A 25,607-nucleotide genomic window follows, 5' to 3' on the forward strand; every position below is an offset into this window, starting at 1 on the left:
TTGTCATTGTCAGCTTCTGTGCTTTTAGAGTTAATATCCATGACCAGAAAACAGGTAAAATAAGCTTTCTGTGGTACATCATGACAACCTTGTAGTTACCTCATACTGAAAGTCGAACTGTCTGTAAGGACTTTGAAAACAAGATGAATATATTTAATTTTTAAGAACAGTTGAATCATCAATTTCAAAAGTAGTGCATTCTCTGAGTGGTTCCTTGAACATGTTTTCTGTGCCCCATGACTGCTATGATGCCTCTGCATGTGCATTTATGTGTTCCAAGACCCAGGAAACTGACAGAATTCTACCAGGGCACATGTAAGATACCTTCATCTACCTATCATCCATCCATCTATCTATCTATCATCTATCTATCATCTATCTATCTATCTATCTATCTATCTATCATCTATCATCTATCTATCTATCTATCTATCTATCTATCTATCTATCTATCTATCATCTATCATCTATCATCTATCATCTATCATCTATCATCTATCTATCTATCATATCTATCTAATCTATCACCTATCTATCAATCCATCATCTATCTATCTATCTATCTATCTATCTATCTATCACATATCTATCTATCTATATCTATCTATCTATCATCTATCTATCTATCTATCTATCTATCTATCTATCTATCATCTATCTATCTATCTAATCTATCACATATCTATCTATCTATCATCTATCTATCTATCTATCTATCTATCATCTATCTATCTATCTAATCTATCACATATCTATCTATCTATCATCTATCTATCTATCTCATCTATCATCTATCTCATCTATCATCTATCTCATCTAAGAAAAGCCCTTCTGCTGTATGAACAGGGTGATCCACATCACTTCTTTTTTGCCTCTTCACGTGTTGTTTTAAACTCCCTTTGTGGATCTAAGCAACTGCACACTACCAGTGCCCACATGACTGGTGGGCAAGAAATAGCTGAGCAAATGGGGTGATTTCCATCCCTCTGTCCCCTCCCACACACATTTTGCAGAGAAAGGTCCTCCTCAGGGTTAGCAATTGCTTGCTGCCAGCTCCACATTTTTGTTGGGCAAGAAATGGCTGAGCAAAAGGGATAGTCTCAATTATTTCTTCCTCTGCCTTCCCCATCAAAAATTGTTGCACCATGGGACAAAGCAAGAAGAAGCAACTCGATTGGCAGATGCAGCTGGTTGTCTGAGGGATGCTAAGAAGGGCCTTCACAGGCTTTATGTGGGTCCACTGTAGATGGACCTTCTGCATGAGACCTGTGTGACTTTGTTGTTGGCAGGCGGGCCTAAACCAAGGCAGGTACAGCATGAGTTGAAATGGGGATGGGGATGTTACTTAGATGAGCGCCTTGAGACATCCTCAAGCTCAATGGTGGCAGCACTGGTGGAGGAAATAGAGACATTCCCAGATCAAATCAGAAGCCAGTGTGGCTTTTGTAATTCTGTGACTATCCCTGGAAAATCAGGACACTTCAAGGGTATAGTGTATATAATTATATATCTGGGTAAATTTGCTCGGAAGGGGCGGTTTTATCAGGTGTCTAAAACAGTATACTTAAGTATGACACATACTTATGCATGTGCCATATATATTAGACATAACAGTTATTTAAGTTGTAGCCTGTAGTTAAATGTGTTTGATATGACTCATGCCTTAATTTTGGGGTGGTAGGGGCAAAGTTTGCCACGGAAGGAGGCTCACCTCTCCTGTCTCAATATAGATACTGTTAACTGTAATGCTAAATACAAGAACAACCAAGAATACTATTATGTAAGGAAACTCTGTCTTTACCTTATCACTGGGGTCCACTTTTGCCCCAAACAATTTACATTTTAATTGCAAAGTATTTGTTAAATATAGATCAGAGTATATATGACTTATATTTGTAATTAAGTAGAATGCTCTATTCTTGATCTCTGCAAATGTCTTAGACACATAGATATAATTAGGATTCAGAAAGAATCCAGATATATTTTCTGTTCACATTAAGTAGGCACCTTGTGTAGGTTTATTTATATCAATTAAATATATGCTGAAAGAATCTGTAGAATTATAGCAATAAAACCTTCTGTTTGACAGCAAAGAAACCTTTGGGTACTGTGCATGTTTATTTAGAGTGACCTTTTAATGGCTAAGCAAATTAAATAAAATGACTCATTTAAAATGATTTAGAAGCTAAAGTGGTTTAAAACAGCCAAAAGGGCATTTATGTCTCATTTCTGGGAAATTACCAAATACCATGAGAGCAAATAGTATGATAAGGCAACAAGCATACATCAACCTGATTGTTTAAGGGAAGTAAGGAAAAAATGCCAGTATTTTTATATCCAAGATGTGTTTCAATGCCTATTGTTATAAAACAAAATTAGAACTGCAATATTATGCACGCTTACTTGGGCATAATATTGTCCTACTGAGCACAGTGAGATATACACAGATAGTCTGAAATGCTGTTTTGTTGGATAAATATTTTATCTGTTGGGCAGGATACTGTGTTTCCATACAGCAGCCTGCTCCAACCTGGTGCCCTTCAGGATGTGGCTGATTTGAGTCAAGAAAACACCAGATTGGGAGAAGCTACCATGTGTTATGCCTTGAATAATATTATTCACATCAGCGATAACATTATTGCATTGTAAATGTGTTCATGGGAGGGGATTACTGCTGGTTGTTGTTACAATATGTATTTTGTGTTTTCATTTTTTCATTTTGATGTTGTAAAGTGCCCTGTGATCTTTGGCTAAGGGGTGGTTTACTACTACTACTACTACTACTACTACTACTACTACTACTAAAGTTTCCCAGCTCTGAATATGGACCAAGTTGCAATTCTTTTTCAAGTTATTGTTATGTAAATTTCACATTTCAGTTCACTTTAGGGCCTCCAAGGCAGCCCAGAGTCTAGACAATACCATAAAAGCGAAGGTAATGGGCAATAAACATAAAGAGGCCATATGTTATGGCCCACAACTTAGTGGCAGAGCACACTTTTTGTATGGAGAATGTCCCAAGTTCCATTCCTGAAATTTCCAGTTACAAAGAAATCTCTTGGCCTGAGACTCTGTAGACTTACAGAGCAGACAAGACTGCTCCACTTCCAGGTGGGGAGGTCCTGCGGTCAGGCCATGTGGCCTCCACACGCAGCGGGGCTGGGCGAAGCCCCACATCATCAGGGAGTCGCTGGCCATGTCACGGCCCCTGTCCGGCCAATCCAGTTGGCTGGGGGGCACAGCTTACCCCTTTTTAAGCAGCCGCATGGCCAGCTGATCTCCCTTCTTGTTCGTTCTTATTCAACATAAGGGGGAGGCCTCGGGGTCTTGACACACAACAGTGACCCAGATTTCATTTTCCAACACTGTATGTACTCCACATTTGTGCTCCAAATTTGGCTGAAATTTGAAATTCCTAAAGAAACCTCATTCCTTTTACACAAGAGCACTTCTGATGGACCAACACCCACTCCTATCCTCTTTTCTGCCTTCTGCTATATTTCATTCTGGTGCTGAAGCTCATCCATATTGAACTCCAGCCTCACAGAAAAAGGACAAAATAAGAAAAATCCTTCCAGTAGCACCTTAGAGACCAACTAAGTTAGTTATTGGTATGAGCTTTTGTGTGCATGCACACTTCTTCAGATACACATGCACGTGGAAGCTCATACCAATAACTAACTTAGCTGGTCTCTAAGGTGCTACTGGAAGGAATTTTTTTTTATTTTGTTTCAACTACGGCAAACCAACACGGCTATCTACTTGTAACTAGAAAAAAGGACAGGTATTATACAACCCTTCCCTCATTTCTGGAAAGCCCATTTGCTTGCCAGTTCCATTTCCTGCTTTGCCCCACCCTGCAATACTTCCTCCAAAGGAGTCCTGCTCCCTGCCTTATAGGCCTCTTTCCACCTGGTCTAGAATTAGGGTTGCTATATTTTGAATACACACACACACACACACACACACACACACACACATGCCATCACAGTCTCACTGAAACTCTGCCAGTCATTTCCACCTTCCCCAAGCTTCCCCAATCAAACTTTGAGATGGATGAATCTGTCAATTTCAGTTTCTCTTAGTTTCTCACCCCCCCCCCAATCTTAAATTCAATTCTACGCATTTCCTTATCTGTTTTCATGATTTAAAAAAAAAATTCTTGTGAAAATGCACCAGCATTTGAGTGCAAATGTGTCCTGTATGTGATTTTGCCTCTTTTGCAAAAAATAATAATAATTGTCCTACATAATGCATTTTTGGATGCTATTTTCACAACTAAAGTACATGCACATTTTACCCCAATGCATTTCTGTACACATTACTTGTCTGGAGAGCTGCACTACAAATTCAGGAAAGTGACCTTTTTGAAGGGTGGCTGTTTTTTGGTTTGCATATTGTTCTGGAAAGTGTGAATTATGTGAGTTAACCTTTAAATGAGAACTGAATTGAATTTTTCATCCATTCTTATTCAATCTCTGTCACGTCCTTCTGCCTTGGGATGATCTGCTCTTTCTATTCCATTGTTCTGCCCTGTCCCTTCCCATACTGCCTATAATCATCTACTGCAGAAACTAAACTCTTACTCTCAGTCCCTTTCCCCCAACTTTCAGTTCTCTCCTGAAAACAAAATCACTATCCAAACTCCCATCTTCCTCGGGCCACCTCTCCTTTTTATAAAGCAAATGACTCTAGTCATGATCCAAAATTCTCCTGTTAGCACCTCCACACTTCAGCCAAATCAGCATTTTCTCCTCATTTCAGTCACCATCCTCTTTCTTACCCTAAGCAATGTCACTGCATCCTAGTTTTAATTCCTATATTAGTTTTAAACTCTTTCAAACTTAGCATATAATTAGTGTGTTTTTATGAAAGTCTCTGTCAATTGATTCTGTTTAACATATTTAATAAATATGCTAATTTCCTTTTGATGCAATAAAATGACTTTGTTGTGTTTGTTAACCCCTGGGGTGCCAAATTCTGGAGGGTATTCAGGTTTCAGTGTTGAAATATCCGAAAAGGAGATGTCATGCAAGCTGCACGCTTCATACCAGTTGAGTGGGGATTTGTACCCTGATGGTCATGGGGCTGGTCTAACACTCTAACCCCCACATCACACTGGCAAGGGAGTGCATGTATATGCACTGTTGAGAGAAGACATGCTCCTTCTGTGAAGCAGAGTTCTTTAAAATTTCTTTTTCAATGTGTTCAATAAAAAGGGCATAAATGTCTTTTCCAGAAGGTTGGACACATCATGCAATGATTGCTGAACCTGCTACCAGCTGTGCTTCAGTCATCCATTAAAAACAAACCCTGTTGTGGGGTAACTGGTGCATTCAACTATATGGAAGAAATATCTCTATGGACAGACCAGCCAATTTCAATACCCAGGTAAAGTCAGACAGGTCAGCCATTTTTCTTATTGTTCAAAGAGAATAAAATCTGTAATGTCTAAGCAGTAAAATAATTGTCCACGTTTCTATAAATGAGACATTTCCATGCATATTGGACATTTTTGTCATTATACCTTTTGACCTTTCAAAAATAAGGCTGTCATCTGATTATGGGGAAAATGTGGAGAAGTGAAATCTTACAATTCTAAAAAGTCAGGGAGGCAGCACTAAAGGCAGATGAAGGCAACAGATGCTGGCTCTCTCTAAGGGCAGACCTCCGTCCAACTACATAAAGGGAGAACTGATGTGTTCTATGGCCTCTGTGATGTCTTCTTAGGGACCAGAGGATTACAGTTGGCTGGATTTGACAACCCATCTAATTTAATTCACACAAAATGCATATGGGTTAAAACAATATGGTGGAATTCAATGTGATACTATTATGAATATTTGCCCAGGCAGGCATATTATGTGACCCATGAGAGCAGCAAAATAACCAGACTGAACAACAGTAATGGGATAAAATCAGGCCAAATCTGTATTGACAGCAGCAGGCAGGGCAAGGGTTGGCATGGCATTGCGTCCCAGGATCAGTTCATCATTCCACAAACCCCATGTTGATGGAATGGACCTGCCGGGTTTGGTTTGTTCCGGAGCCCCATTCGCATCCCGAATGGAACGTAAGACTCAACGGCACGTCTGAGCGTGCACAGGTTGTGTTTTACCGCTTCCGCGCATGCGCATGATGTCATTTTGAGCGTCTGGGCATGCGCAGGCAGTGAAACCCAGAAGTAACACACTCCGTTACTTCCCGATTGCCACGGAGCGCAACTCGAACGCGCTCAACCCAAAGCACATTCAACTCAAGGTATAACTGTAACATGTTTCTGGAAGGAAGGAAGGAAGGAAGGAAGGAAGGAAGGGAAAGCTGCTTAATGATTCAGGTGAACCTTTTCCATTTTCAATAGTTTTTTAATTGATTAATTGATTAAAACTGATTAAGGTTGGCAAACGCATTTGTAAATCTATAGGGTGTGTACATAGAGGATAAAACCGTTTGCTTGAATTGCAGTTCCTGTAAGGTCAACAGGGATCATTGCACATAGGAGATCACAATTTCAGCTATTATGTAAGTACAACAGAAACAATTACATTTGCAGTCTGATCTCATCAATCAGCTCTCTGACCCTGAAGCACCTAAACCAGGGCAAAATGCTCCATCTGCCAGTGAAGAAAGCCAACTTGTGCCACTATGTGCACGCCAGTAGGATAACCCTGCAGTAGCTGCAAGCAGGCAACTGTCAACTTGTTACACAACACGCCAGCAGCTTTTCAGCCTCTCTGAAGTCAAGGGAACTAGCACAATTCATCTATACATGGAAAAGAGGTTCTGCAGTATCTGGATTGTTACTGGAAGAAACCAAAGCTATGTTGTTCTTCACACACTTTCTGAGTTCATGATATCACTTGTTATGGCAATGTTGCAAGCTACTGCTTCCCTAAGCAAATATATAGGATTGGGATGCTCTTCACAATGTGCTTAGGAGATGTTTCAGTTATGGAATGTTAAAATGTTATTCCACATAGCAGATTGGTTTGACCCAAAATGTTCTACTTTCCAGTGGGACAGAAAAAGAATGAAAGCACAATTAATGAAGCATATCCTCTGGAGAGAAGCTGCAAAATAATCCTATGGATCTTAATGAGATATTAATGCAGTCTGAGTGTTTGGAATGAGAGTGGCTGCTTAGAAGGTGAACCCCTTGCTACACACGCAGACACGGGTAAGGGGATGAAACTGATGGAAGGTCACCCTGTGAGAGGTATTGATGAAATCAGTTTTCAGACAGAGATAAGCCCTCTTTAGGTGTACGTTAGCAACTAAACTGAATGTGCAAGTAGAGAAGGTTATGTAAAGCCATGCTAGGACCACAGCTGCATCCAGAGCTGCATACAGAGAAGTTTTCATGGGCTCAAGAGGTTTTCCCATTGCAGTCATCATGGACAATGCAGAGGATGAGGAGTGGAGGGCAGAACTGAACATTCTGGCCTCTCCTTGAGTGTTCATTTATATCCTGTGATAAATGCTTGAATAGGGCTTGTACTCAGAAATGAAGAGTGGAAGGTTTGAAGCATTTTGGGATGCAGGCTACGAACCTCTGGGGATTTGATTTGAGGTAGCAAATCAGGCAGCAGCCTGCTTGGTGTTTTATGCTGCTTAATTCCACGTATGCTCTACTTGTATATTTGTACATAAGACAAGTGTATATTTATTTTAAAACAGAGTAAGTGAGTCACCCTCCAGTGGAAATCAAATCCCCAAACAACACCAGCCCTGGAACAGCCCATCATTCAAGGAAGTGTTGGGGGATGAGGACTGTAACAACACAGGGAAAGGTAAAGGAAGTATGCTTTTCCCACCCACCCTGCAAAAATGCAAAATATAACATTTAACAAGCAGTGAAGCATAACCTGTTAAAACAAACATAAATGGCATAAAGTGAACACACACACACACAGACACAAAGTATGCTTGTTCTACAAATTTAAAAATATATTTGAAAGGCACTCATTTGTATATGAATATAACTGAGCAACAGGATAATGACTCATAGTGAAGAATATGTTGAGGTCTTTTAGAAAAATGCGGCAGCAACACCCTCAGAATATGTCTCAATATTTTCAAGGAGGGTTTGCTGCTTTCACGTCACATTTTTCAGGAATTAGTAGTCTTATTGCTTTCCTGTTATCTTGGCTTTCAACCTTTAAAAAAATAAAAATAATGATGAATGATAGATTTCATGCATTCATCTTTTTCTGGCCTGGTAGAAGCTAGGTGTTTTCTTTTTATTAAAAAAAATCAAATCCAATTATTTGATTATCATCTAATTATGCAGAAGCCAACATACAAACATGGTCTTGACAGTTTTGCAAAATACTATTTCTATAATTGGACATTTTCTCATCATTATTAATTATACCTCTTTTTTTGGCCACACAGAATAATGAATATAAAACAATCATATTTACAACAGGAGACACTGAAAAACATTTACAGCAGTAAACACTGGAAAACATTGCAGCACATGCAACTGGAAGATGTATGGAGCAGTCCTAAGCATGTCTACTTAGAAGAAAGTCCCACAGAGTTCAATGTATAAGCACCCCAGTCCAAATCTATGTGCATTCAGCAACCGTGTAGACATTACCATAAGCACTTCAAATCAAAATTCAGAAGGGAACCTTGCACTATGCATTACAGGGCACCTTTCCTCAATGAATATCTAGGAAGTGATTACCTGGGTTGGCAAATTCACTTCTTTAACCAGCAGTGTTATAATATTCAAGCACCAGCACTACTTGGGATGCAAAGTAATCAGCAATCTTTTTCATTGTCTTTTTACAAAAATACATCTTCCCACCAGATGGAAACCAAAGTACTCTAAATTAATGGTTAGGAGACACACGAAAGAAAAAGAGTTTTGAATTGCTTATTTGCAACCTGAGCTTTGAGAAAAAGAAAGTGTAAGGAACAGGTAGAGAGAAATGTAAGCCATAAAGAAAATGTGTGTGGGGTTTTTAAAAAATTGAACTGCTCCATAAAATAAAATAAAATATATTCTAATGTATCCACTAAGTATTCAGATATGAATAGCACTGCATTAAAATTCAAGTTGTTTGTCAATATCCCCCAAACTTCAAAAGGATAGTATAATTTAAATTATGTACAGTTTGTGGCTGTGTTAATATTTAATGAAACATAGACAATTTGTGCATGACCTATTCTGCTATTGCTCTCTACAGATTTCTCACTGAACAAGGCAGTGATCATTTTATGCATGAGGGATTGAGAACAAACAATGCAAGGAACAATAAATAACCAAAATGCAGTAAGGATGCTCCACAACAGAAATTAAATAGGGTGGAGGAAACAAACTGCTCAGCCCCTTGCCTGTAAAATGAGGAGCCATAAAACATCTATAGTGCACGAAACTCTGTTGCATGGCATCTTGAAGTGTGTAATGTAATGGTCAACATCCATAGCCAAAATTCTTTTATCCTGTTTTGTAATTTGCTTGCTCCAAAGAGAAAGCATCACAGATTCATAATATGCAATAAATATGTCGTCAAATAAATATGGCGCTAATGCTCAAGTGTGAATCTTACCAAAATGCCCTATAACATGGCTGAGGGATTGTGAATATTTATGTATCTGCATATACCATACATGTTTCCATAAGCTTTTAAAGAAAGGTCAGTTTAAATGGGAGAGGGGTTCACTACTAATCTTGGAGCTCCTGGAAAAGGTTCTCTGCTTTCTTCTGTGGCAAAGTCACTTTTAATTGTATGGGTCCATAGTGTGTCCCTGTGTCAGAGGGGCACATTGCGTGGCATAATGTTATGGTTTCTAGTGAGAATTTCTGATCTTATCCCACTAGATAAAGGAGCTAGTGGGAAAGAGGGAAGAACCAAGAAGCCCAAGAAAACTGTGACATGGTCACAAGCTGCCGCAATTAAATAAAGCAGAAAACAAAAGTTAAATTAAATGGCAGGGTCTGTTAATGAAATGGCAGCAATACATCAAACATGGGCCAAAATGCAGCAACGGGGGCAGGGGAACGGATCAGATGGCAGCACTGAGGTGAAGAGTGGCAAAGTTAATTAATGGCAGCCAAACATGCAGAGAGAGAGAAGAGAGAAAATGGCCAAAATGAATTAAACATTGGCAATGTTTGTCATTAGATTAGCTGCAGAGAAGAAGTGTGGGCAGGATCCAGAATCTGTATATGCTCTGTGAACCGCTTTTTCAGAAGCCAAAAAACCACTTTCTCCCTTGGCAAGTACAGCTGAGAGTTGCGTGTACCGCTCAGTGGTGAGTCACACGGTGGTGTTATAAGTACTCAGATATTGCTCAGTGGATCATGCTATTTGGAAATACAGCTTTGTTCAAGAAGGAATGGGTGAGATTCGGGTGTTTTTGACTTGTGAAAGATCCAAGGCAAGTGAGAAAAAATCCAGCAAATCAGCATCCCAAAGGTGGAATCCATTCCCAATGTGAATGTCAGAAGAGACCTTTCAACCTGAAAGCACATGCTAAATCGAAAAAGAACCCTGGGATCAACGCACGTGAATATAAATAAGCCAGTAGCTTCCTATACTTGGGATTGCTCTGCTAGTGAGTAATAAAACATTTGTGATTTCACACCATTATTGTAGCTTGTACTCTGTTAATCCTATTCAATATTTCCATAGTGCCAGCTGCGCCCTAAGCTGCTCACTTTTAATTTCATTTCGTTTAGGATTCATATGCATCATGTAAGCTTACCAGGCTTGTTGTAGGCAATGCGTCATTACAAAGAGAAGAAGAAAAGCAACAATAGTCAGCATCTGAAATCTGGGCAATAAAAGTGCTAGCCTGAACTCCAACAAGGATTAGTATCCTCTTTTTTTCACAGAAAAATAATAACCAGGCCAGTTGATTTTTTGTTTTTGTAAGTAAAAATGAGATTTTATGTAAATTATATTCTTAACTTGAGTGCTAATGTATTAACATCATTCAGTATAAAATAAGGTTAGCTATGAAAATGTGACAAAATGTACAATATGACCTTCTAATTGTAGATGGCTGCTTTTAGTGTTCATCGTGGAAATGATTTCTCCCTTACCTTTGGCCAAAATCTTCATTACAAGGGCATCTTTCCCCTATAACGTAGCCACCATAGCAAGAATGGGTTGGGAGCCCCAAGTGCTGCTGTACTATGGCATTGTCCAACTATTGTGGGGCTTCAGAACAAGAAGTGGGTGTCCCACTGACAGCTGGGAAAACTGAGGGCCCCCCACAAAGCTATCCTATTAGGGCATAGAACTCAACACAGTGGCACACACCTCCATTCTCCCGGAGTCTGTGGCACTGAGAGCCCTGATATCTCAGATACTTCTGCTGAATAAGGGCACTTTGTGCCAGGTGAAGTTCCTTTTGAGCCATCTTTAACAACAAGCAACAAGGTGTCCAATGAAAATGCCAGAATTTAGTTTAATGTGCACATTAGAGTTGGTGAGAATAATTGTAGTGGTGTGCTCAATGAAATTTGGGTCATGATGATTTTGTTGTTGTTTAGTCGTTTAGCCATGTCTGACTCTTCGTGATCCCATGGACCAGAGCACGCCAGGCACTTCTGTCTTCCACTGCCTCTAGCAGTTTGGTCAAACTAATGTTGGTAGCTTCGAGAACACTGTCCAACCATCTCGTCCTCTGTCGTCTCCTTCTCCTTGTGCCCTCAATCTTTCCCAACATCAGGGTCTTTTCCAGGAAGTCTTCTCTTCTCATGATGTGGCCAAAGTATTGGAGCCTCAGCTTCAGGATCTGTCCTTCCAGTGAGCACTCAGGGCTGATTTCCTTCAGAATGGATAGGTTGGATCTTCTTGCAGTCCATGGGACTCTCAAGAGTCTCCTACAGCACCATAATTCAAAAGCATCAATTCTTCGGCGATCAGCCTTCTTTATGGTCCAGCTCTCACTTCCATACATCACTACTGGGAAAACCATGTCATGATGATTTAATGTTTTAAAAACCCTACAATCCCTTCATTTAGTTCTTTCAGGGGTTTTTTATTAGCATTGTTCTAGGATCTAATCCATTCTTTTTAAGTATCTGCATGTTTTTGAACATATTTGCTTTAGTCATTGATACCTTTTTGCTCCTTACCTAACATATCCTTACCACTGTAGCTCTTGTGAGTGGTGGTACTTAGATATGCATTATCCTTTATTTGTTTTCAAAACATGTTCTGTGTTTTTAATCTTAAAATGTACAGTTTGGAATTTATAGAATGAAGAATGATTACTTTTCACACCACCTAAATTCCAAATAATTTTTTGCCTCAAATTATGAGCATTAACTCTCAAGCTGTATATTTCAGGAATTATTTGGATTTTAGGTGAAATGATAAATAATCATTCATGGTTCAATACATTTCTCATAAACCAAAGTGTGAGGAGTAGAAATGTGTTCCATAGCTTATTTTCTCAGGAGCAGTGAGTGGTTACGTAATGTGAAAGGGCTGTCACAGAGTATACATCATGATCTGGTTTAATCATGTGAAGTGCCAAAATGCCAAATCTTTCATAAGCCCAGTAAGTAAAAAGTGGCAAAATCAGGACATGAAGATCTATTTAATACACAAGGGGCTTAGCATAAGTAACTCATATCACTGCACCAAGCAAGATATCCTGGTATTTCCTTCATGTAGGATGGAAGATATTTGCACAACAGTTGCAGTAATTGTCAGTATTTACAGTCTTATTTCTGATAGTATGAAATATAACATTTTAACTCACATCAAATGCAGTAGTTTAATGTTATTTCATACACCTATTTCCATACAATTTGTGAGTGGCAAATGGGATAATCTCTCTCTCTCTCTCTCGCGCTCTCTCTCTCTCTCTCTCTCTCTCTCACACACACACACACACACACACATTTAAGGAGAGATTTGCACATTATGAATATGGGACTGTCAAGGAAAATAGCAGATCTTTGTTTAGGCTTATTTAGGTATGGTTCAACTTATTCTATGCCTGATCTCATTATGATGTGCATTTTCCTCTCCCACACTTCTTTCTTGGCTTAGAATAATCTGAATGATGCCAGTACATTGGTGGAGATGGAATTGCTATCTATAGAGTTAGAATGTAGAACTTGACTTAAGGCTGCCTCCTTTGTTGTCAGCCCTAGTCCTATACACTCAGTATGCATGTAAAACCAGTGCATAAGGGACAAGTGGGGAGCAATGAGTAGCCCAGCCACCACATTGTGTGAACTAAGTCGTCCCTAGCATTGTATTGGGCAGGCCAGGTCGTCCTCTTATATACCTGCTGGGATTGACAAGGCATCTGACCCTCACCTGAATCTCATAGCTTTCCTATAGCTGCCTGTGATTAGTTATCATTAACTCTTGGGGAAAATAATTAGCATCACACGTCATGTGCATGGAAGTTGCTGAAACAATTAACCAACTAGAAGGATTACTGTTAATAGCACCAATTTTCCTATAACTTGATGTTGCTGGAAAGTTTTGATGAAATGCAAAAGCATTTTTAGTTTGCTTTCTATTGCCACCCTGGAACTTTTCTTTATTAGTGCCACTTTGTTTTGTACGATTCCTTGCCAATGAAGGTGTTAAATGTTCGGAAAAAGTCAGAAGCCCAAGGCAGTATAAGTTCCTCAACTAAGTTTATTCAACATTTGTCAGTGACAACCGCTCACTCATAGGAACACGAGAACCAAACTGACTGGACAACACAATAATGAACCCGAGCATGAACTGATCGTTGACAGTTGACAGTTGAAAGTGCATGCACTTACTTGCCATTAGAACGTTTGTCTACCAACGCTTATACGATTGGTTAGAATGTGCCTTGTAACATAAAAAGTGTTAAACCCAATACATAACACTCCTCCCCCCAACTTCCTAACAAAAGGAACAAACATAGTCATCAAGGTGTGCCGGCCTTTTCCGCTCCCACTGGACCGTCACAGTTCCTGTGCCCGAGTGGGTGACCCAGGAGGTTCCTCCCAGGAGGTACCTGTGGTCTGAGTGGGGCAGTCAGCGAGGTTGGCTCTGAAGGGGGTCACTGGCGATCGAGCCACTGATGATTCCAGTCTGAAGTTGCCTTGCTGGGGTAACTCAATCACCGGCAACCCCTCTGTTTCCCACCCTGGCCTGGGCACAGAATCTCCCGAAGTACCAATTTCTCTGTCCTCTGGTTCTGCTTGAAGTTCTGTGTTCGGAGGTGCCCTAGCTCTGACCTGGTTGAAGTGTCTCTTGTAAACCAGTCCCCCCTCCTACCCTACCTCGTAGGAAACCGGACCTGTATAGCGGGCAATGATACCAGGGACCGAATCCTGTCCGGGCCCATAGTTTCAGATGTACACAGTGTCCCAGCCAGCACCACCGGGAGCTTTTCATCAAAGTGTGCCAACACTGAGTTGGACACAAGCAAGTTTTAATTTTTAAACCTTTCTTTGTAAACATGAGAGATTTTAAATGCTCAGTCTTTTTATAAAGCAAACATCAATAGATTATCCCTGCTTCTGCTTTGTTATTGATCTGATGACGATTTCCTCTTCCAGTTCTCTTCTCAATTGTTACTGGGTTGTTGTTTCTTTTTACCCCTGACAACTATTTGGTTTAACATAGCTTTCCACTCTCAATACTTAATTTAATCAAAACATCCCCTTTGTTGCTTTTGTATAGAAATTGAATTATTATTCTTACCTTGGAAACCCTCACAAAGCATGTTGCAAATATAGCATTGGAAAGAATCACTGCAAAGCTTAACTGAAGCTCAAATTCGGGATGCTGGGATAGTTCAAGACTGAGAAGACTGGAAACTCAAAAGTTCATATGCAACTGCAGCAATTTTGGTAAAGGATATACAAAAACAAAACGTGTGTTACTGATCGCAGTAGTAGATAAATCTTATAGTTTGGACTTACCCACAAGAAAATGTAACTTCTAGGAAAAAAAGGGAGTTGAGATATAAAACAATTATGAAAAACTAATTCAAAAATGAAATTTTATTCCAACCATAAGATACAAAGGTAAAAATATTTAAAATGCACTTTTATAGCCTTATAAACCTTATAACCTTTATAATCTTATACAGGCTAAATCCCAACTGAAACATGTGAATATGAATGTTCCTTAATAATAAATAGGCCAAACATTTTTCTACACTGAGTCCTGTTTAGTGATTGGGCATTTCCTTAGTCTTTTATGTAATAAAACTGAGTTCAAGTTGTGTACAAGTGCAGGATAATGAGCTCCTTTCAGCTTTTTGTTCCTATATTTTCATCAAAAGGAATAATAATATAAATTTCAAAAAAAAAAACTTCAAAGAACTATAATAGAACGTAGCTGTATTTATTGTTCTTTCTTTATGTGTTTTATTCCCACAGAATAAAATCAGTTTGGGGAATGTCCAGTTTATGATGTAACTATGGTTCTTTGCTTAATGTTTGTATCTCTCCTATTCTGTTGTTGTAGGGACCAGTAGTAAGTTAGCATTACAAGAAGAACTTAACTATTTCAGTATTGATATTATTGATAAATCTACTTTAAACATAATGGCATGCCAGCATTGCAATACAGTTAAGACTGCAGTTATGAAAAGAGTGCACCTCCTTGGTACTAACAAGCACTTCCCACTTGTTTCTCTCTAGCTTTTCCAATCATCAAGGCAAATATGAGCTGGGAAATGAAAACCTGTTAAAATCTCACTGTATCAGAATAATTGTATAGAACTCCAACTAAATTTAGCTTAACATGGATGTTGGTTAATAATATCCAGAGTCTTCCACATTACTGAATGATCCACTGGCAGTAAGTTGAGTATCTCATAATGCATAGGCAGTGATGGAGGGTGCGGGAACATCATTTTTCCTGGTCTAAAGTTAGTAGCAATATTATAGAACCATAAGACGTGCTCATTTTGCTTAATTACATGTCTGATTAATTACTCATTACTTGCTTAAGTGCCCACATTCTCTTTTTTTGACATTAGGAGCCTAATTGCTAAATTGCCTTCGTTCTCATATTTTGCTCATCTACTCTCATTTTGATTTGATTAAAAGATTTTCTTCTGAATCTTCTACCTTTTCCATATCCTGCTTGCTCCTTTCTTAGTTCCTTAAGTTGCCATTGTTACAATCAGTTTTGCTGGTTCTCCCCTGGATGCCTGTACATATTATTTCACCTCAAAGCAGACAAGAGAGAACAGATGGTCATCAGAAAGGTCCTGCTGGATCAGACCAAAGTCCATCTAGTCTTGCATCCTGTCATGTCAATGACCAACCAGATGCCTACAGATAGGCTGGAAACAGGACATGGAAGAGTGCCTAAAGTGGTGACCATTGTGGTCTGGTGTGACCAGACGAACAGAGAAGGGAAGGAATTTTGCCCTGAGTGGTTGGCTGATAAGGGCCATGTTCCACTTCTTATGCTCCACTTTGGTCACTGAGATTTTCTGATTGATCACTTTTGGTGGTCCCCTATGCCCCTGAGGTTCTGTCAGCCATTACTAGGCTAATCCATAAAGAAAAAAGATTGGGGGCTCCTGCTTTCAATGATTATAAATATATCATGGCTGAGAAGTATGTTTGACAAGTATGAGTGCTGGTGTTGCTGTTTTTCCAAACGTTTGTTTCCAAAAGATATACATTTCTTATTACTAAATGAGATGAATCCATAGTTTCTGCAATGATAACTCTGCTTACTGGGCACTCCTTCTGGATGAAAGAAGAAGCAATTTTCATTCATTCTCTTTCCCTTTCCCCTGGAAATCTTCTCTAGAGGGTTGGTGGACATTCCAAAACAGTGTGGTATTCCACCAAATGTACATTAACATTGAGGGATTTCCCCTCCCTTAAGGGTTCTGGGTATCTGCAGGTGGAGAGCAAGTTTCATTCCAAGCAGGACTGGAGAGAGTATAGATAAATGTCCCTTCCCAATGAGCTGCACTCCCACTAGCAACTGCCCATGCACCTAGAATTAAAAGGGGGGGGGGTGAACCCTAAGACACAGAACTACTTCTGCCTGTCTTACTCCTCTCCTCTGTCAGAAGATCAAGGATCACCATGGAAACAGCACTAACAGTTTTTTCATGGTGATCTGGGAGAAGAAAGACATATACAGAACCATAAAGATTAGGAAGAGAGTCAGAGACACTGAGCATTCCCTTTACTTGTTTTTATTGAGCAATGTAAAAACAACAATGTAGGAAGCACAGTTATTATGTATTCTTATGATGGCAGGAATACTATATGCTTAATAGTCCAGGTACAGCAGAATTGATTGGTGAATTATGAGAACAATTTGGGAACAGAAAATGAACAGCTCCAAATATTTGGGCAAAGTATTTATTAGGCCAACCAAAATGTTCCTTTTCTCTCATTTTAAGCTATTTAATCGGGTTATAATGCACACTGCTAATGTGAAAGTCTTCTGGGATATATTTTTTTAAAAGGAATGAAGTCAATCCTTTCCTAGTACCCCTATTCAAACTGAAAGCTTTAGAATTATAGCCATTAACTGCTAAAGATGCACCAAAACGCTTTAATACTCTGGGTTGGATCCAATGTTAGTCATGCACAGATCTGTTGAAATCAATAAACACAACTGTCTTTGAGCCATTAATTTTAATAGGTCTACTTTGAGTACGAATGACATTGGATACAATATTTGGTTTAATCCTGGGCATGATCAGGAACATGCTTCAGGTGCAATACAAATGAAACTGCTGTTTCCCTATTAATTTTATTCTTTTCAGGGTTAAACTGCTGTGGTTAAGTTGAGGGAAGGGGAAAAACATTGGTTACTGCCGGCAGCCCAGATGTCTCTGCCTGTGGCCTCATCTCCTGCATCTCACATCTCTTTCTGCATCTTTATTCATTTTACCTCGGCTGCAGTAGAGCTCTCAGTCTCTCGCTACCCAATCCACAACCAAATAATTTGGATGCAAGAGTTCTTTGAAGAATCAGGTTACTGATGATCAGCCAACCAGAAAAAAGAAAATTGTGTTTATTCATGCTATCTTATGAATACTCACAAATCTAATAGTTATACACATTTGCAGGGGTCAGGAGTAGCTCATAAAATAATAACTGACATAGAAGATAGTGGCGAGAAATGACTTTCCATATATAATATAACCAGGTTCAACAATGACAACCTTATTGGTTTGCAAATCACTAGATGCCTGCTGAGTAGTGATGAGTAAATCCACTTGCTTCCAGTGAGGTGACATAGGAAGAGCCCTGAATGAATATTTCCTCCCCCCATCACTACCAATCCCAACTTACTTGTAGAATAGCTCCCTGTACTTAAGCGCTTGAAATAGGTTTCTGCCCTGTGTGGATCTTGGTTCTAACAATTTTATGCTAACTTCTAAAATGTTTTTGCAGTAACTAGGAATTTCATATCATCATCATGATCTTATTTCACAACTCTACCAATGTTTTCAATATTTCTATTTTTTATTTAAAAAGCGTAAGACCAGAACCGCTCCTAACATTTCTGGACTAGGATAGTCAGACCAATGTCATCCATGAGCTGGTAAACTCCAGGTTGAATTACTGCAGTGCACTCCATATGGGGCTCCCATTTAGGTTGGCCCCAAACCTGAAGCTAGGCTGTTCATTGGGGCACCTAAATGTTATGCTGCTGAAAAATAAATTGTGCCGGCCCCCAGTTAACAGCTGTGTTAAGTTCAAGGTGCTGGTTCTGGTGTACAAAACCCTATTCAGCTTAGGGACAGGATTTCCAAAAGTTTGTTTCAGCGTTTATATACCTAACTGATCATTGTGTTCTGCAGTGAGATCTGTTCTGCACAATATAGGAATCAGGTATTAAGTGAGACGACAGCTGCCCTTTCAAACTCCCATTACATGGCAGTCAGGCCTCGTCATCTCTGTTGTCTTTTTAGCACCTACTGAAGACCTTCCTTTTTTGGCAAGACTTTTAAGTGTAAATATGTGTCCCAGTCTGTATCTATGTTGTTTTTATATATGGAGTTGCTTTTAATTGTTCATGCTTTTTACTGAAAAACCAGTTAGGCATATTTTAAAGGAAGTGGAATCAAGAACGGAAATAAAACAAACAGATAAATAATGGAGGAGGGGCAGATTGTGTAAATAAATTACAAACCTCCAACACTTCAGCCCTGTTTGGTATCCTTCACTCTAGCGTAGAGGGACTAAGAGTGAGGCAGAGCCAAGTATTCCTGTCCCTGGAATGTTGTGCACCTTCTAGACATATGTGCACATAAATTAAATCCCAGTATGGGGGGGTATGCACCCCAATCATTCATGATTACAACATGTACACAGGAAGGTCTCCATACTAACTATGCTTGCACTGCATGTGCAGACATTGAGGGAAGGGTGTGGACTACTGAGAATGGCCCCATTCCTTCCTCATGTGTTCTTCAACACTGGAGTGAAGAACACCCGAAAAGGGTTCACACCTATCCAGAAAGGGTTGCCCAGAAGGAACCCTGTGACAGCAAATAAAAATAGTCTTAAATTTCCCACAATTGGAGAGAAAAATCAAAGGCATGGGATGTTTGGCCCATTTGTGCCCTCAAAAAGAAGATTGATAAACTTTCTAGTGTATCTACCTTACAAGCTATGGTCCTGGGTCTCATAGTGTTGATGATGTGTCAAGGGAAGGCATTGGGAAGGAAGTATCCCTGGTTCACAGTCTGTTTAATGCAGCCTTTCTCAACCTGTGGGTCCCCAGATGTTATTGAACTACAACTCCCATCACCCCAGCTAGCAAGGCCAGAACTCAGGGATGATGGGAGTTGTAGTCCAACAACATCTGGGGACCCACAGGTTGAGAACCGCTGGCTTAATGGCTTCTCCACTCAGTGACTGTCCCCTACTAATGCCCACCCAGCCCAATTTTATTTAACACCCCCTGGCATAATAAAACTCATCTGGGAGAAAATGGCAGGGGAGTAACAGAAGACACAAGATGGGTGGGGAAATCCTTTAATGAACCACAGTGCAATTTTAAGCATCTTTCGTCAGAAGTAACTCCAACAGAGTTCACTTTTTGGCTGGCATGTGTGTTAATGACATGTGTCCAAAAATGGTGTGCAAATCTGTTGCTGAAATAGAAACTGGAATTTCTAGGTGGATTCCCAAATGAAATCTTGGCACACATTTCTATTCTGCTCATAGAGATGTGCCTTCATATTTGCTCAGGAAGCTTCTTGAAATATACTTGTAAAATAGCAGTACAGTGTGCTACATTTTGCCTCTTGTTTACCTTGTGAATTATGCAAATTAAATTTCTTTACTCTGGTGTTCACTTGACTATGTACCTAAACAATTTAACATATGAAGCCTGTGCTTGTTTGCACAATCAAGACTGATTTGTAGTTTAAGTATAAAATGGTTGCTTTGGCAGATAAGGCAAGTTATAGTGTGAAATCACTCCACAATGCCTAGAGTTGTTAGGATTGCAATTAGTTGTTTTTACCATCTGGATTTTATTTTCTAAACTCTTCCTTGAATGCAGAAACTTTGTGGAGTGCAGAAATAAATAGTCTGGTAAGACTACTGCTTGATAAATAAAACTTAAGGTCTATTACTTGTGGCAAAAAAAAAAAAGTCATTTGAAATATAGGTTTTACATGTGGCCACTATGGAGCCAAGAAGTTAACATTAGCACATATTAACTCAGGCAGCTTATGTTGGGCACCATGAAAAGGCACTCACAGAGATAAATGCTTGTGGGGTGTTCTGACACCTATGCCAAACCAAACCAAAATAGCTTGTCCAGTTTTCCTTGCTTTGTGCTGTAATGTGAGAAGAACATACAGTGGTACCTCGGGTTAAGTTCTGGAGGTCTGTTCTTAACCTGAAACTGTTCTTAACCTGAAGCACCACTTTAGCTAATGGGGCCTCCTGCTGCCGCCATGCAGCCAGAGCACGATTTCTGTTCTCATCCTGAAGCAAAGTTCTTAACCCGAGGTACTATTTCTGGGTTAGCGGAGTCTGTAACCTGAAGCGTATGTAACCTGAAGTGTATGTAACCCGAGGTACCACTGTAATTTGCTTTCTGTCTAAGGTAGCAAAACATCTTATGCCAACCCTGGTATCTTCACTGAATGATCCAGTGCTATTGCTGGCAGCAATAAGTCTCTTAAAATAATGCAGTTTGCCTGGTGTAGCCCCGCACCCCTGCCAGCAGTGTTCATAGAAACAGCAAAGAGGAGTCACTTTCTTCTGTACAGGCTAACTGCTGATGCTGCCTTGGATAGAGGCTTCAGTTCTGCTGGTGTAGTATCACTTATGGCAACATGGAAGTGCAAAATCAAGGGATTTTGCACATGTTGTGTCCGGCATACTGTGGACTGAAGTTTTGCTGCCACTGCTGTTGTTTCTAGATAATGACAATAGCAGCAGTGGCTTGCTCAGTGAGACAAAATCACAACACTAGTTTCCTAGTAGGTGTGCTGCTGCCATTGACTGGGAGAGGGAGAGGAGAGACAAGGTGGTGGGGAGGCTGATGAAGTGTGAATGCACTGTTGCACCCACACCATCTTGGCTGCTCCATTGCCTTGCAACTCTCCATGACACTCCTTCTCTGGTCTATCTCAGTATAGAGTTTGTTGTCGTTTTAGAACAGGCTTAGATCAGGCTGTCACTTTTCAAGACCCTGCTGCATTCCTTCTCCTTTCTGGAAACTGTCAATCAGGCAAATGTCCATCTGGAATTAGCTTTTGGTCTGAATTTCATCCCTGTTGGCTCAGAAATCCTAACAATAATATTATTAATAATGCCTTCTTTTTTTTTTAAGGGAATGGGTTGCCAAAGAAATCAGGACATTCAGCAACAAACAATTTAGCAACGAGTAAACAGGACTGCTTATATAATACCTGGATTTTCTTCAGCTATGGTTCATCTTATCAGCTTCCATGCTTCCCATTAAAAATGTGCTACAGCCTAAAAGGATTTGACATACATTGAACACTGTAACCAACAAGATTGCAATTCCCTCACTAAAGAGAGAGAGGGACAAGACTGCAATTACAATATAGTTACATATGTAAATCACTACTGTAAAAAACAGATAATTCCAGAATGTTTCATCAAAGAAATGTTTCATTTCAAATGTTTTGTCAACTTCTGTTGATCTTTAGCCACACACATGCATAGAGAAGCCCCTAGTCTCAATGCCATTTAAATGCTCACAGCAAATGTATGCTGTATCTCCTTTTCTAGTCTTATGCTATTTAAATATGGTTCATTACTATAGCAACACAAATTATTTTATTTTTCTATTTGTCTCTTAGAATAGATATTCAAGTTTACTGAACCAGGCTAGCAACTGTTAATTTCGTTTACTCAAAGATATTTAAATCGCAGGTATTCCTCATTATTTCTAGTGGTGTGTCTAATCTGTTTCTATACTCTCCAACAGCACAACCCTATGCATATCTACTCAGAAGTAGAAGTAGAAACCCCACTGTGTTCAATGGGACTCTCAAGTAAGACACTCCATTTTGAGAATGTGAAGTCTGAAATGAGAAATCTTGGTGAGAATCTCAGCACAATTAAACACAAGACTATTTATTTGGCATTAAGATTTATGGCCTCACTTTCGAGGCAAAATGACCACTAACTAAATGAAAGTTAGAATGATGCTGGACTGGAAAGTAAATGGTTACTATTAGCTATGGTTAAGACAAGGAGAATAAGGAAGACTAGTCTAAATTTAAATTAAAATAAGGGAAGATTTGCTGAACAATCGATAAGAATTTGGAATACAGAAAAGGGAGGCATGAGGAAGTCAGGGAAGAAAGGTATAAGAAATTAGGATATGAAATGATACATGTTTTTTGTTCTGTTTTTGTCTTTGTATGTTTATGTATGTTGTGTTTATATGGAAAAAATTCTTGAATAAAAATATTATAAAAAAAAAAATGACCACTTTAGGTTTATAATACCTTAACCTTCAAGCTAGACACTGAAGAAGTAATAATTGCCCATATTATGGTATAATTATATATCCCTTTAAAAATATTCTTACCTTTGACAGAGAAGCCAACACTCCCTGCCCCATCCTACACATACAATCACCCTTTGCAGATAACTGAACACATCTGAATGAAGTTTTAATGAATGGTAGCGAGTAGTTCTGTGGTCTAAACCACTGAGACCCTTGGGCGTGCCGATCAGAAGGTTGGTGGTTCGAATCCCCATGACAGGGTGAGCTCCCGTTGCTCTGTCCCAGCTCCTGTTCAAAAGCACACCAATGCAAGTAGATAAATAGGTACCGCTGTGGCAGAAAGGTAAACTGCATTTCCATGCGCTCTGGTTTCCATCACAGTGTTCCGTTGTGCCAGTAGTGGTTTAGTCATGCTGGCCACATGACCTGGAAAGCTGTCTACAGACAAACGCCGGCTCCCTCAGCCTGAAAGCGAGATGAGCACCGCTGAAGCCTTAGATTAGCAGTACCCGGAGGTCCAGCGGTCCGCCAACCCCGTGGCGAGAGGGGAAAAATAATTCCAGAGACTTCTTGTCAGAGAAAAGAGATTTATTGAGATCTGCGCAGAGGCAGCCAGTGGAGTCCTCTCCAAAGACTGGCTACAACGATACAAGTAAACAAGCATTTTTATACCTGAGAGCATGTCCATCTCCCCAATTCCCTCCAATCAGCTGGCAAGGTTAAGCTTATTTCCTTATATGGCATATGGCTATATGGTTAGCTAAACGCCCCTCCTTCCCTTGTTCGTGTGTTCTTCTCTTGCGTTACTGCATCAGAGAGCATGTGCAGAAAGCAACTGCAGTTTCTGCTTAGCTGAGAGAAAAAAGGAAATGGGCCTCCCTGCTAGCCGGCAGAAAGAGGAAGTTGGCCTCTTAGCAAAGCCGCTGCTCTCTCTCTCCGCTAGCCGGCAGAAAGAGGAAGTGGGCCTCTTCCAAACTCAGCAAAGCAATTTATCAGAGCAATTTATCAGAGCAATTTACTTAAATATAAAATACAGGGAATACCTTCCCTCTCCCTTCACTCCCTCCTCTTCTTTTGGGACAACCTATCTCCTAGGTTCGTCCTGGTCTCTCGGGTTTATAATCCTGGGGAAGAGCAATAAGGGCCATGATTCTTTTTGCATCACACCTTGTAAGCATTGCACGAAGCAGGGTATACAGAGGCAAAGAAGCAGAAGGATTAATAGCGGCCCTGCTAATAATACCACAATATGCCTGAGCCAACTGCCATGAGGCAGCCAAGAATATACCCAACCCCATGGATCACCTCCTGTAGTCTTCAGCGGGTTTCCAGCTATCATTGTTTCCATGTGGTCAATGGTGGCTGAAATGCTCACAATATCATCTGGGACATATTTGTTTTATTGCAGAAGGGCCCACTGATATTCGTATTCTATCAGCTGCCTTGCTTCTTGGGAGGTTGTGTCCCACCTCTCTAAGGAGGAGCCTATTACCTTAACCAATTTTTCCCACCTGTCCTTGTGGATGCTTAATACTCTCATGATTTCCTCCCAACATACTGTATCCGAAAGGGGCTTCTCCCTCTACATATATTAACATACACCCACAGGAATATATATCCACCCTTGCAGAGGCCTGACACACGGAGTGACCATATCAAAGAGTTCTGGCCCCAATATCAAAAGTCCTGGCGGTGCCTTAGAATTTGCTGGGGGGAAAAAGTCTCTACGTTGGGGACGCTGCCCGCGGGCGTCCCTCCCATCCACTTGTCCAGCCGTGCGTAGAAGTGTCAGCGTCCGGAGTGACACGAGCAGAGCGGTCGTCTGGAGCTCTTCTGGAGATGGTTAGCTTCAGAGGATCATCAGGATTTGGTGTAACTGTCCAATTTAAAATAGCCTTCTTCACTTGAGTGTGGTGGACCCAAGGGGTGATGTCAGCAACTTTAACAGCAGTGGGCCTGGGTCCACCTGTTAAGAAAGAGAGAAAATCTCGGGAGAGTGACTGCACATAATTATCAAACAGCACATCTCGACTAGCATGGGGGGGGTTATCATTCGGATACTCCTGAGCTCAATTTGGACAGCTGGTTCTTTAGAGTTCTGTTCATTCTCTCAACTTTTCCAGAACTCTGAGGCCCATATGCCGTGTGTAATTTCCAAGTGATCTGCAATGCCTTGGCCAGCTCTTGCAAAACTGAGTGGACAAAGGCTGGTCCATTGTCAGATCCTATTGACCTAGGTAGTCCATAGCGGGGAATGATCTCCCGTAACAGGCACCTGGTTACCTCAGACGCCCTCTCAGTTCTGGTAGGCCAAGCTTCAACCCATCCTGTATACGTGCAGACCACCACAAGCAGGTAGCGGTATAGTCCACAGTGGGGCAATTCAGTGAAATCTGCAACAAGGTCTTCCATGGGTGCAGTTCCAATATGCTGGATCCCCGGGGGAGCCAAGGGTCCGGTTCTGGGGTTATTCTTTTGACATAGCAGGCGCTTCCTGGAAATCTGGGCTGCCAGTTGATAAAGGTGGGCTATGTAGAAGCACTGCTTCAGCTGCCTGGTTGCAGCATCTGGTCCCATGTGGGTGGACACATGATATCTTTGAGTTATCTGCCGGGACAGGGACTCTGGGATCCATATTCTGTCATCAGGAATAAGGTACCATTCTTCTTTGGACAATGTCAGCTCCTGAGC

This window comes from Podarcis filfolensis, assembly GCF_964270895.1.
Source record: "Podarcis filfolensis genome assembly, chromosome: 4".
NCBI lineage: Eukaryota > Metazoa > Chordata > Lepidosauria > Squamata > Lacertidae > Podarcis > Podarcis filfolensis.